This window comes from Mirounga leonina, unplaced genomic scaffold, assembly GCF_011800145.1.
Source record: "Mirounga leonina isolate KUSES-001 unplaced genomic scaffold, KU_Mleo_1.0 Mir_165, whole genome shotgun sequence".
Lineage (NCBI taxonomy): Eukaryota > Metazoa > Chordata > Mammalia > Carnivora > Phocidae > Mirounga > Mirounga leonina.
Window position 1 is genome coordinate 82,504,887 of NW_023270415.1, and position 11,702 is coordinate 82,516,588.

At 46.6% G+C, this 11,702-nt stretch overlaps 1 pseudogene; it reads left to right on the forward strand.

The window, feature by feature from the left end:
• The first annotated feature begins 7,675 nt into the window (after nt 1–7,675).
• Nucleotides 7,676–8,299, forward strand: LOC118015444 (annotated as a pseudogene).
• Nucleotides 8,300–11,702: the final 3,403 nt, after the last annotated feature.

Sequence of the window (11,702 nt, forward strand, 5' to 3'; positions counted from 1 at the left end):
CTCTATGGCAAGGATTGTCAACACTATGGAAGAGAACCCCAATATGAACTCAACGTGAAAACCTGGAAGGATTATACCATTGAAGATGCCATCATTGTTTTTTGTTTTTTAAGATTTTATTTATTTGACAGAGACACAGCGAGAGAGGGAACACAAGCAGGGGGAGTGGGAGAGGGAGGAGCAGGCTTCCCGCGGAGCAGGGAGCCCGATGCGGGGCTCGATCCCAGGACCCTGGGACCATGACCTGAGCCGAAGGCAGACGCTTCACGACTGAGCCACCCAGGCGCCCCTGAAGATGCCATCATTGTTATAGAAAAGGCTGTGAAAACCATCAAGCCCCAAACAATAAATTATTTCCAAAGAAAACTATCCACATGTTATACCTGACTTCACAGGATTTCCAACAGAGCCAGTCAAGGAAATCATGAAACTGTGGATATAGCAAAAAAGGTGAGGGGTGAAGGGTTTCAAGATATGGGTCTTGCAGAAATTCAAGAGCTAATAGACACCACCCCAGAGGACCTAACAGAAGACAACTCGATGGAGATGAGTGCTTCTGAACCAGTGCCAGATGATGAGGAAGAAGATGTCCCAGAAGCAGAGCAGAAAACAAACTGACATTAGGCCATCTAGCAGAAGGATTCTGATTATTCAAGACTGCTTTCGACTTCTTTTACAACATGGACCCTTCTGTGATATGAGCACTGAAATTAAACAGTGGAGGAAAGATTAGCACTTATACAAAACACTTGAGAGAAATGAAAAAGCCAAAAAGTCAGACAGAAATGACGATGTATTTCTGGAGGGTTACACTGAGTGTGCCTCCCTCCCCTGCCTCCCCTTCTACTTCCTCCACCTCTACCACCCTGAGACAGAACGCCAAGCCTTCCCTCCTTCTCAGCCCACTCAATGTGAAGTCAAGGAAGATCAAGAATTTTAGGATGATCGCTTCCAGTTAATGAAGAGTAAATCATCATCATGCAGTATGGTTAACAAAACTTGCTTGTTGTGCGTGTGTGTGTCCTCCTGTGAAAATCTAGTAACTGTACAGCAAGAACTGCATGAGATGTTTTGTGTCATCATCATCAACTAGGTGTTCATCAGGTAGAAGATCATAGGCAAGACTCATATGGAAGTAGGTATCCAATCCTTGCAGAGGCATAAAGTGAGTGATATTTAATATAAAATTAATGTGTCAGTTTTCTGTTTTATAATATTGCTTTCAAAGAATTACATTACTGTACGGTACTCCTCTCTCTCCCCTAATTGGAGAAAATGCGTATCAGCCTATCATCACAGGTAAGTGTTTCTTTTAAAGTAACAGTTTCCAATATTGTATTACGAATATGACTATAATACTGTATGCCATACAAATTTTATAACAATTCACTTATTGGTGTATAGGCTGGGCTAATGTGAAGCAATCGTATCAGTTACACTGGGCTACCATAAAGCAATCACATTATCAATGCATAGATTGTTAAGCCTGTAAATAAATATGAATTTCTTTTTCACGTTATCTTTTTATTTTTGATGTCTAGTATTAGTAATACCTATAATATCTACAGTGTTTTGTATCATATACAAAATATTGATGTAGGTACTGACAGACGACTCATCTTGCTACTGGACAATGTAAACACAATATCAATACAGTAGAGTAACATAAATTTATTTTCTCTTCCTTATGATTTTTTTTCTTTTAAAAATTAACATACAGGGGCGCCAGGGTGGCTCAGTCGTCAAGCGTCTGCCTTCGGCTCAGGTCATGGTCCCGGGGTCCTGGGATCGAGCCCCACATCGGGCTCCCCGCTCAGCGGGGAGCCTGCTTCTCCCTCTCCCACTCCCCCTGCTTGTGTTCCTGCTCTCATTCTCTATCAAATAAATAAATAAAAACTTAGAAAAATAAATAAAATTAACATACAGTGTTGTATTATTTTCAGGTGTACAATATAGCAATCTGACAATTCTATACATTACTCGGTGCTTATCATGATAAGTGTACTCTTAATCCCCTTCATCTATTTCATTCATCTCCCCACCCACCTCCCCTCTGGCAACCACCAGCTCCTTCTCTGTATTTTAGAGTCTGTTTTTTGTCTTATTTTGCTTTGTTTGCTCATTTATTTTGTTTCTTAAATTCCACATTTAAGGGACACCTGGGTGGCTCAGTCGTTAAGCGTCTGCCTTCAGCTCAGGTCATGATCCCAGGGTCCTGGGATCGAACCCCACATTGGGCTCCCTGCTCGGCGGGAAGCCTGCTTCTCCCTCTCTCACTCCCCCTGCTTGTGTTCCCTCTCTCGCTGTGTCTCTCTCTGTCAAATAAATAAATAAAATCTTTAAAAAAAATTCCACATTTAAGTGAAATTATATAGTATTTGTCTTTCTCTGATATTTCACTTAGAATTATACCCTCTAGGTCTATCCATGTTATTGCAAATGGCAAGATCTCATTCTTTTTTATGTCTAAGTAATATTCCATTCTGTATATACACCATATCTTCTTCATCCACTTACCTATTGATGGACACTTGGATTGCTTCCATATCTTGACTATTGTAAATAGTGCTGCAATAAACATAGGGGTGAATATATCTTTTCAAATTAGTGTTTTTGTTTTCTTTGAGCAAATACGTAGTGAAATTACTGGGTCATATAATAATTCTATTTTTAAGTTTTTGAGGAATCTCCATACTGTTTTCCACAGTGGCAACGCCAATTTACATTCCTGCCAACAGTGCACAAGGGTTCCTTTTTTCCCACATCCTCGCCAACACTTGTTATTTATTGTTTTTTCTTGTGTTTTTGATTTTAGCCATTCTGACAGGTACTAGGTGGTATTTCATTGTCATTTTGATTTGCATTCCCCTGATGATTAGTGATGTTAAGCATCTCTTCATACGTCTATTTGCTATCTGTATGTCTTCTTTGGAAAATTGTCTATTCAGGTCCTCTGCCCATTTTTTTAATTGCATTGTTTTGGGGGCTTTTTTGGTGTTGTACTGTGTAAGTTTTTAAAATATATTTTGGATAGTGACCCCTTACCAGATATAGCATTTGCAAATATCTTCTCCCATTCAGTGGGTTGCCTTTTGTTTTGCTGATGGTTTCCTTCACTGAGCAAAAGCTTTTTATTTTGGTGCAGTCCCAATAGTTTAACCTTATGACTTTCTTAATGCTATTTTATTTTCTCTAGCTTACTTTATTGTAAGAATACAGAAAATAATAATATAACATACAAAATATGTGTTAATTGATTGCTTATGTTATAGGTAAGGCTTAAAGTCAGCAGCAGGCCATTAGAAGTTAAGTTTCTAGGGAGTCAAAAGTTGTATGTGGATTTCCAACTGCACAGGGAGTTGTTCAAGGGTCGGCTGTATAAACAGAACTCTGCATTGTGTTTACATTTGGAACATGCCTCCCATCCCTTCACTCATTCATGCAACAGACGCTTTCTGTGTGCTGTGTGCAGGCATTCTTTTAGGTGCTGGGGTTAAGAGCAAGCAAATCCAAGTCCTTGTCTTCGTCACATTACGTTCGGGTTTGGAAGAACATTCCAGTTTTCAAAGGAATTCTCTGTCCCTACCTGATCTGCTGTCATATATTTATTTGCTTATTGTCAGTCTCCTCATTAGAATGTCAGTTCCAGGGGCAGGGTCTTCACTCATCACCAAATCCCAGCACTAGAGCTGCCTGGCGTGTGGGAGGCACTCAGCAAGCAGCTGTTGAAATGCATTCGCCTGCTTCTTTGGAGTCAGCACCTGCTTTGTGGCACAGGGTCACTGAGGTGCTTTGGAGACCAGTATGAGAAAGCACCTCCCCTTAGAATCTCAGGTCCAGCTAGAGTGATGGACACAAACAACTAACTGTGATTCAAGATAAAATGGAGTAAAGTCTTTAACAGAAGGGATAAAGCTCTGATCAGGCTGACGTACAAGCTACATGAAAATTTGATTTGGCTTAATCATAAGAGTAACTACTTTCTTTCTCCTTTCACAAGGAAGCTTTAACTTTTCATTCTTTGTTTCAGATTCTCAGGTCAAGACAAAGCACAGTCAACTCCAAAGGAGAAATCTTCTGAAGAATTATAAGAAGTAACTCACAAAATTTTCCTAATGTTCAACCCAGAGGTGTTTGAGTTTCAGCAAGCTTGTGGGACTGAGACAAGAGCAGAACACTTGTGGAAAAAAAAAAATCACAGTAAAGTCAAGGAGGAAGCTCTTTTCCCAAAAGAGAGGTTCTGGGCACATGTTCAGCTTCCCTGTCAAAACTAATAGACCAGGGGTGCCTGGGTGATTCAGTCACGTGAGTGTCTTCCTTTGGCTCAGGTCATGATCCCAGGGGCCTGGGATGGAGTCCCGTATCGGGCTCCCGGAGTCAGCTTCTCCCTTCACCCCTTCCCCTGCTTATGTTCCCTCTCTCGCTGTGTCTCAAATAAATAAAATCTTAAAAAGACAAAACAAAACAAACAAACAAAAACTAATAGACCAGAGAAATACCAGGAATGTAGCAAATTTGGGGAAAATTTGACTCTGGGCACAAACCTGTTGTACCTTAGAGGGACACAGCAGGAGAGAGAGCTGGTCAACAGGGGATATATGGCAGATGCTTTCCACATGATTCAAGCCAGAATGCACACCAAACAGGTCCCAGTGGGTTAAAGTTCAGTGGATGTAATCTGTGTGGGAAGTCTTTCAGCAAGTACCCACAACTTATTCAGCATCAGAAAATTTATCCTAGGAAAAAGCCCACGGATGTATGCAGTATGGGGGGAAATTAATCAAGACTCAATCCTCATACAACATCAGAAAATTCACAGTGGAGAGAAACTGTGTAATCAATGTGACAGGGGCTTTAGAGAGACATCAAAGCTTGTTAAACATCAGAGAATTCACACTGGGAAAAAACCCCATATAGGTGTACCAGATGTACCAGATGTGGCAAGGCCTTCAGTGGGGATTCAAACTGTATTAAACTGTTACTGGAGAGAAACCCTGTAACTATAATGAATGTGGGAATGCCTTTAACCAGAGAGCAAATAGCATTAAAATCAGTAAATTCACACAAGAGAGAACACTCTTGAATGTAAAGAGTGTGGGAAAAGCTTTGGTCAACCACTGCACTTCTGGAGGGAAGGCCTGTAAGTGTCATAGGTATGGAAAAGGCTTTAGTCAAACCTCATACCTGGTCACTCATCAAAGAATACACACTGGAGAGAAACCTTATATGTGTTCCATATGCAGGAGAGGTTTCGTTCAAATGTCACACTTGATTCACCAGCACAGAACACATTTTGGAGAGAAGCGAATGTAGTGAATGTGGGAAATCCTTCAGTCAGAGCTCAATACTTACCAGACGTCAGGTCATTCATACCATGGAGAATACATGTGAATTCAATAAATGTGTCAAGCTCTCAGTAAGTTGGCTTCAGGCACTACCACATGATTCCTCCTAGAGGGAAACGCTTCACACGGGAAGAAGACACATCCAGGAATACAGCAAAGGCAAGAAAGCCTTTCACTGTTGCTTGTAATACGACATCTGAGAGCTCCTATTGGAGAGAACTCTATGGATGTAATGAACGCCAGGAAAGCATTTACTTGGAACTCACACCTTATTTGCAATCAGATAATTCATAGAGGATGTGATGGATATGAGAGGCTTTTCTTGCTTTTGTTTTGTTTTCAAGATAGTTTTGGTGTTGTGGGCACAAGGTGAAACTCTGGGTGCCCACCACTGTCAACCTCTCCCTTTGAACAAATGCCCAGCAGTTCTCATCCATGGGGTACCATGCTCCGTAGGTGGCCTGTTGCCTTTAGACCAGGGTGTGGGATGGAGACAAGGATAGCCTTATTCGCATGTTAACCTTAAAAATAAAACTGCGGGCTATTTTGCCAGCGGAAGTGGGTTTATTCGGGAACAGCAGGGAATGGCAACCTGGAACAGGCCAGCTCTGGCAAATCCACAGGCAGGTCTGCAGAGCAAAGGCGAGCAGAGCTCTTTTGCAGAGGGGAGGGGGAGCTGGGAGGGGCTGCTGTCGGTCAACAGTCCGGGCGTCAACGGGGAGCCGGCAGCGCAGCGGCTTCTCCGCCTTGGCCCCGCGGCTGCCGGGGGAGCAGGAGCGCTTGCTCCTGCCGGGCGGGGCGGGTGCGGTGGTAGCTCGAGCAGCCGCCGCTCGGAAGGCCCCCTGGGGTGTAGTTACGGGAGAGCGCCCCCTGCTGGCCGCCCCGCGACTGCGTTCTAAGTGAGGTCTCCTCCTACTGATTTTCACACCCTCTACAGGGGAGGCGAGTAATCTAGGATGTGGCTGATCCCAAACAGCAGAAGAATACAACGTGCAGAGAAAAGCAGATAGAGAAACAAGCCTCCAAGGGGATTCATAGAAAAGGGCGAAATCGTTGGAGTTAGCGTTGGGTCCCTGGAGCTGCTTTTTCATCCTGAATAATGAGGAGCAGTGAGTCAGGGTCTTCATGAAACCTACTGAGGACTGCCTGGGACAGTCTCCCACATTTCTGCACTAAGTTTCTTAAACCTGAAAGCATGTAGAGCGGGTGTTAACCCCACTCCCATGTAGCACCTGGGTTTTCGTCAGAGTGATCCAATGAAGTACTGGCTGCAGTGAACACTTCCTTCCAAATCAAGCGTCTGTGAAAAGCTGATTCTCACACCTCCCCAAAACAAGCTGAATTAAATGATATATACAATAAAGTCATTAAAGTAGAAAGTAATGGTTATAAAGCCATCGTGAACTTCAAATTATACTAAACGGTTGTTTGTTTATACGAAATGGCTTTTGAAAAGTTTCAGACTTTTTCCGCAATGAGTTTGCTTCCAGAACACAGGCATCACGAAAACCACTCTTAAGGGCGCCTGGGTGGCTCAGACGGTTAAGCGTCTGCCTTTGGCTCAGGTCATGATCTCAGCGTTCTGTGATCGAGCCCCGCATCGGGCTCCCTGCTCCGGCAGGGAGTCTGCTTCTCCCTCTCTCTCTGCTGTTCCCCCTGCTTGTGCTCTCTCTCTCTGTCAAAAATAAATAAAATCTTTAAAGAAAAAAAAAGAAAACCACTCTTAAATCTAAGCCAAAATGGGAAAAGGAAAGACTACTACAAAAATCGTTGTCTTTGCATGTGTAGCTTTAGGCAAGTCCACCACTCTTGGCCATCTATCTGCAAAGTGATCTGAACAACAAAAGAACCGTAAAAAAATCTGAATCTGCTGAAGTGGGAAAGGGCTCATTGAGGATGCCTGGGTCTCAGACAAACTGAAGGCTGAATGTGAGTGTGGTATCACCATGGATATCTCCCTCTGGAAACTTGAGACCAGCAAGTATTATATGACCATCACTGGTGGGCCAGGACAGAGACTTTACCAAAAACACGATTTCAGGAACATCTCAGGCTGACTGTGCTTCCTGTTGCTGCTGCAGGTGATGAACTTGAAGCAGGTATCTCCAAGAATGCGCAGACCTATGAGCATACCCCTCCGGCTTATACGCCGGGTGTGAAACAACGAATTGTTGCTGTTTACAAAATGGATTCTGCTGAGCCACCCTACAGCCAGAAGGGATAGAAAGTCACCTATAATGATGGCAATGCCGGTGGAACCACATTGCTTGAAGCTCAGGATTGCATCGACCACCAACTTGTCCAACCAACAATGTGTCTGCCCCTCCAGGATGTTAAAAAATAGGTGTATTGCTACTCCCCCTGTGAGTTGAGTGGAGACTGGTGTTCTCAAACCTGGCATGGTGGTGACCTTTCCTCCAGTCGATGTTACAACTGAAGTCAAGTCTGTGGAACTGCACCACGGGGCTTTGAGTGAAGCTCTTCCTGGGGACAGTGTGGGCTTCCATGTGAAGAACCTGTTAAAGATGTTCATCATGGCAGAATGGCTGGGGACAGCAAAAATGATCCACCAATGGAAGCAGCTGGCTTTATGGCTCCAGTAACAACCGTGAACCATCTGGGCCAAGTCAGTGCTGGGGATGCACTTGCGCAAGGCGGTCAGTCACACGGCTTACCACTTGCAGGTGTGCTGAGCTGAAGAAGATCGCTCACCATTCTGGGAAAAAGCTGAAAGGTTCCTCCAAATTCTTGAAATCTGCTGATGCTGCCATCATTGATATGGCTCCTGGCAAGCCCGTGTGTGTTGAGAACTTCTCCGACTATCCTCAAGTTGTTCTGCCATTCTTGACATGGAACAGACAGTTGCTTTGCGTGTCATCAAAGCAGTGGACAAGAAGGCTGCTGGAGCTGGCAAGGTCACCCTGTCTTCTCAGAAAGCACGGTAGGCTAGATAAATATTGTCCCTAATACCCGCAAATCCACTCTTAACCAGTAGTGGAAGAATGTCTCAGAACTGCCTCAATTGGCCATTTAATAGTAAAATACTGGTTCATAATTAGAATGATTCATAAAACCTTAAGAAGGGAAGGAGAATGTTTTGTGGACCTTTTTTTTCAGTACTTTTTAATGGAAGAAGTTGACCAAAAATCTGTCACAGAATTTTGAGACCCATGAAGATAAAGTTTAATGAGAGAAAAAATAGTTTCTCTTTTTTGTTGTTGTTCGTCTATTTATTTATTTAAGTAATCTCTACCCCCACCATGGGGCTCGAGCTCATGACCCCAAGATCAAGAGTCGCATGCTCTCCTGACTGAGCCAGCCAGGTGTCCTGAGAAAAAATAGTTTCAGATTAGATTTCCCCCTTTAGGCCCAATCCCAGGAGAAAGGAGGAGAGCCTTTAGAGGGGAACCTAGTTGTGAAGTGCATGTGCCCAGCCCTCCTTCACCCCCAGGCAGTGGCACAGACTGACCCAAGTGCACCTGTCTTCAGAGGCCTCATCTTGAGGAGCCCAGTAAGAGCAAGCAGGCCCAACTCACATGCTCAAGGGCTCCAACATGCCCAGTCCTGGGTGGAAAGAGCAAGCTGTTGCCTTACACTTGTCAAAAAGGAAGGAGGGGGGGGATTTCTGAGTCTTGTCCTCAATTCCAGGTTCCTCACAGGGAAAGAGAGAAGCAGGAGACGTTGTCACAGACTGGCACTTCCTTGGGTCACTGACGGAGGGCTTGCTTTCTCCCCTCCATTTGTCCTGTTGTGTATATCACAGGAGCACAGTGGCAAGAGTGGCCACAGTCAGCAAGGCTCGATGAGGAAGAAGCGGATGACGGCAGAAGAGGGCAGAAGTCGCACAAGAAAAGATGCAAGGTAGAAAGAAGCCTGTTTTCCCAGATGTAGGCAAGGTTGGAATGTGACTGGGAATTGGGGCAGGGCCTGGCTTTTCAGGCTCTCCTGGAGAGTGTGGATTCAGTCCCAGAGGCTGGGGAGCCTTGGGATGTTTTTGAGACAGAGGGAGGCATTGTCCACAGAGGGTTTCAGGGTTCAAATTCAGGCTGTCTAAGAATGTGGGGTGTGAAGGCCTCTTGGGAGGTACTCTGTGTGGCCCATCTCACCTGCCACCCAAGTGTAATATGGAGGCTTCTCTGTTACTCAGAGATTGTAAATCAGTTTCCTGATCACCCAAGCCTCATGCTCTGTTTCCTTCTCGTGGGACTTGAGAACAAAAATCTCATCCAGGTTGTGGCTAAGTGGGGTCCATGTCTGGCCAGGAGCATGGGAAGCCAGCAGGGAGTCCATCCAGAGACATGCTCACCAGCTCAGGCTGGCTCCTCAGCTTTGCAGACTCTGGCTCAACGCTGTGCTGAGGCACCCCCTATATTCCGGAAGTAGCCGCAGAAGAGCACAGAACTGGGGCACAAATGTGGGTCCTGCTGGAGCCTGTTGCTGCTAGGACCGCACCCCTCTTTGTACACAAGGTTCAAGGGAAGCTGGGGGAGCAGGGAGTCGGACCTTAGGAAGTGGGTCTTAGGGTTCAACTTTCAGTGGCTCTGAGCACTGACAGTGCTGTCTCCACCTCAACAACAAGGATCAAGTCACACATGTGGTCACTGCTGTTGACGGCCCAGCCACAGCGGCCCTGGGACAGAGCCTGGATGTCTGCACACGTCTGGCTCTTTGTCTTCTTTCCTCTGAGGTGTGGAATCTAAGCTGAACATAGGTTTCCTCAGACCTTCTCTAATGAGTGATCAGGTTTCCCCTTTACTAAATTAAAATTACATTCTCTTGTCCTCTTGGGCAATAAGTTTAGGGTTGAGGACGGTTTAGAATGACTCCAAACTATTCAGAGACAGTCTCTTGTTCTGTCCCCACAGACGACCAACTATACCCACTGTGAAAGTCTGGGGCTTCGGGGATGGGGATCAGACGGACGTGGGTTCACTTATGTAGTCAAGATCCTTTGTGTAACCCCTGTCTTCTCACCTGTAAATGGTGATATTAATACCTACCTGGTGCGGGCGCCTGGGTGGCTCAGTTGGTTAAGTGACTGCCTTCGGCTCAGGTCACGATCCTGGAGTCCCGGGATCGAGTCCCGCATCGGGCTCCCTGCTCGGCAGGGAGTCTGCTTCTCCCTCTGACCCTCCCCCCTCTCATGTGCTCTCTCTCATTCTCTCTCTCTCAAATAAATAAATAAATAAAATCTTTAAAAAAAAATACCTACCTGGTGCATGTGGGGCGCCTGGCACCACTTGGCACATTGCGGGTACTCAATGAATGGCTGGTGCTGTCACCGTCACGGGTGCACTTTACCAGGTTAGAGCCCAAAGGGCAACATTATCTTTGTGAGTGCTGAGTGCTGAGGAGGCAAGGTTCCTTAAGTCAGTGATGAGACCCAGGCTCTGACGTGTAGCTTCTGAGTCGTGCTGTGGGTTCCGTCTTCTACCACAACCACGCAGAAGTACGCACAGAGGCCTACTTTTCCTACCGGAAGTAAAGTTCTGTTTTCTCATTCTTCATGGACCCCAGTAGGCCTCAGCAACATTAGGGTCCTGGTGGCTTCCCTCCACGAGGGTCTCTATGGAAGCAGCCCCATGGCTCTAAGGCCATTGCCACCGAGGACCACCCCAACAGTCCTCAGACCCCCAGATGCCACTTTCTTCAACTGCTCAGACCTTAAGAAGCCACAGGGCTCCAGGGCCTCTTCTCACTCAACAGTCTTTTTGGGTGACCTGTGTGTTCCGGCGGCACCAGAGGCGTCAGTACGCACCCCCCACCCCAGTTATGCCGCAACCCAGACTCTCCTGCCCCCCGCAGGTCGCGGCTCGGAGCGGCGGATGAGCCCCCGGCGTTTCACACTGGGAGCTGGGTTCCTCGCCTGCCCCTCCTGAGGGCTCCTTCTCTCGGTACCTTCGTGGGCCGAGTCGCTCAAGTCAGACAATCTGAGGACTCGTTACCCGAGTCTTCCTCGGCCACCCGCTTCAGCAGCAACCACGGGGCTCTGTCCCTGCGACCTCCGCCGTCCTCCCACCTTTCCCGTCCCCTGCTTCCACCGCCTCCCGGGCCCTGGACGCCTGATCCGATCTCGTCACATGCTGGGGGGGCACCCCCAGCCCCCACACCGGCACCACCCACGGCAGCCACTCCCATCCTATCGGGACGAGCCCCTCACCTTCAGGAGCGCCGGCCGTCACGACGCTGGGGCAGGTGCAGTTATTTATGATCCGCGGGGAAGGGACGCGGCTGCTTTGTCCCTGCTGTATCTAGGACCGGGGCTGGCAAAGAAGGGCCTCTCCGCAACTCCTGAGTCAAGGATCGAAGCAAGAAAGTCAGGAGGCGCCACCTGGGACCCCCCCCCCCCCCCCCCCC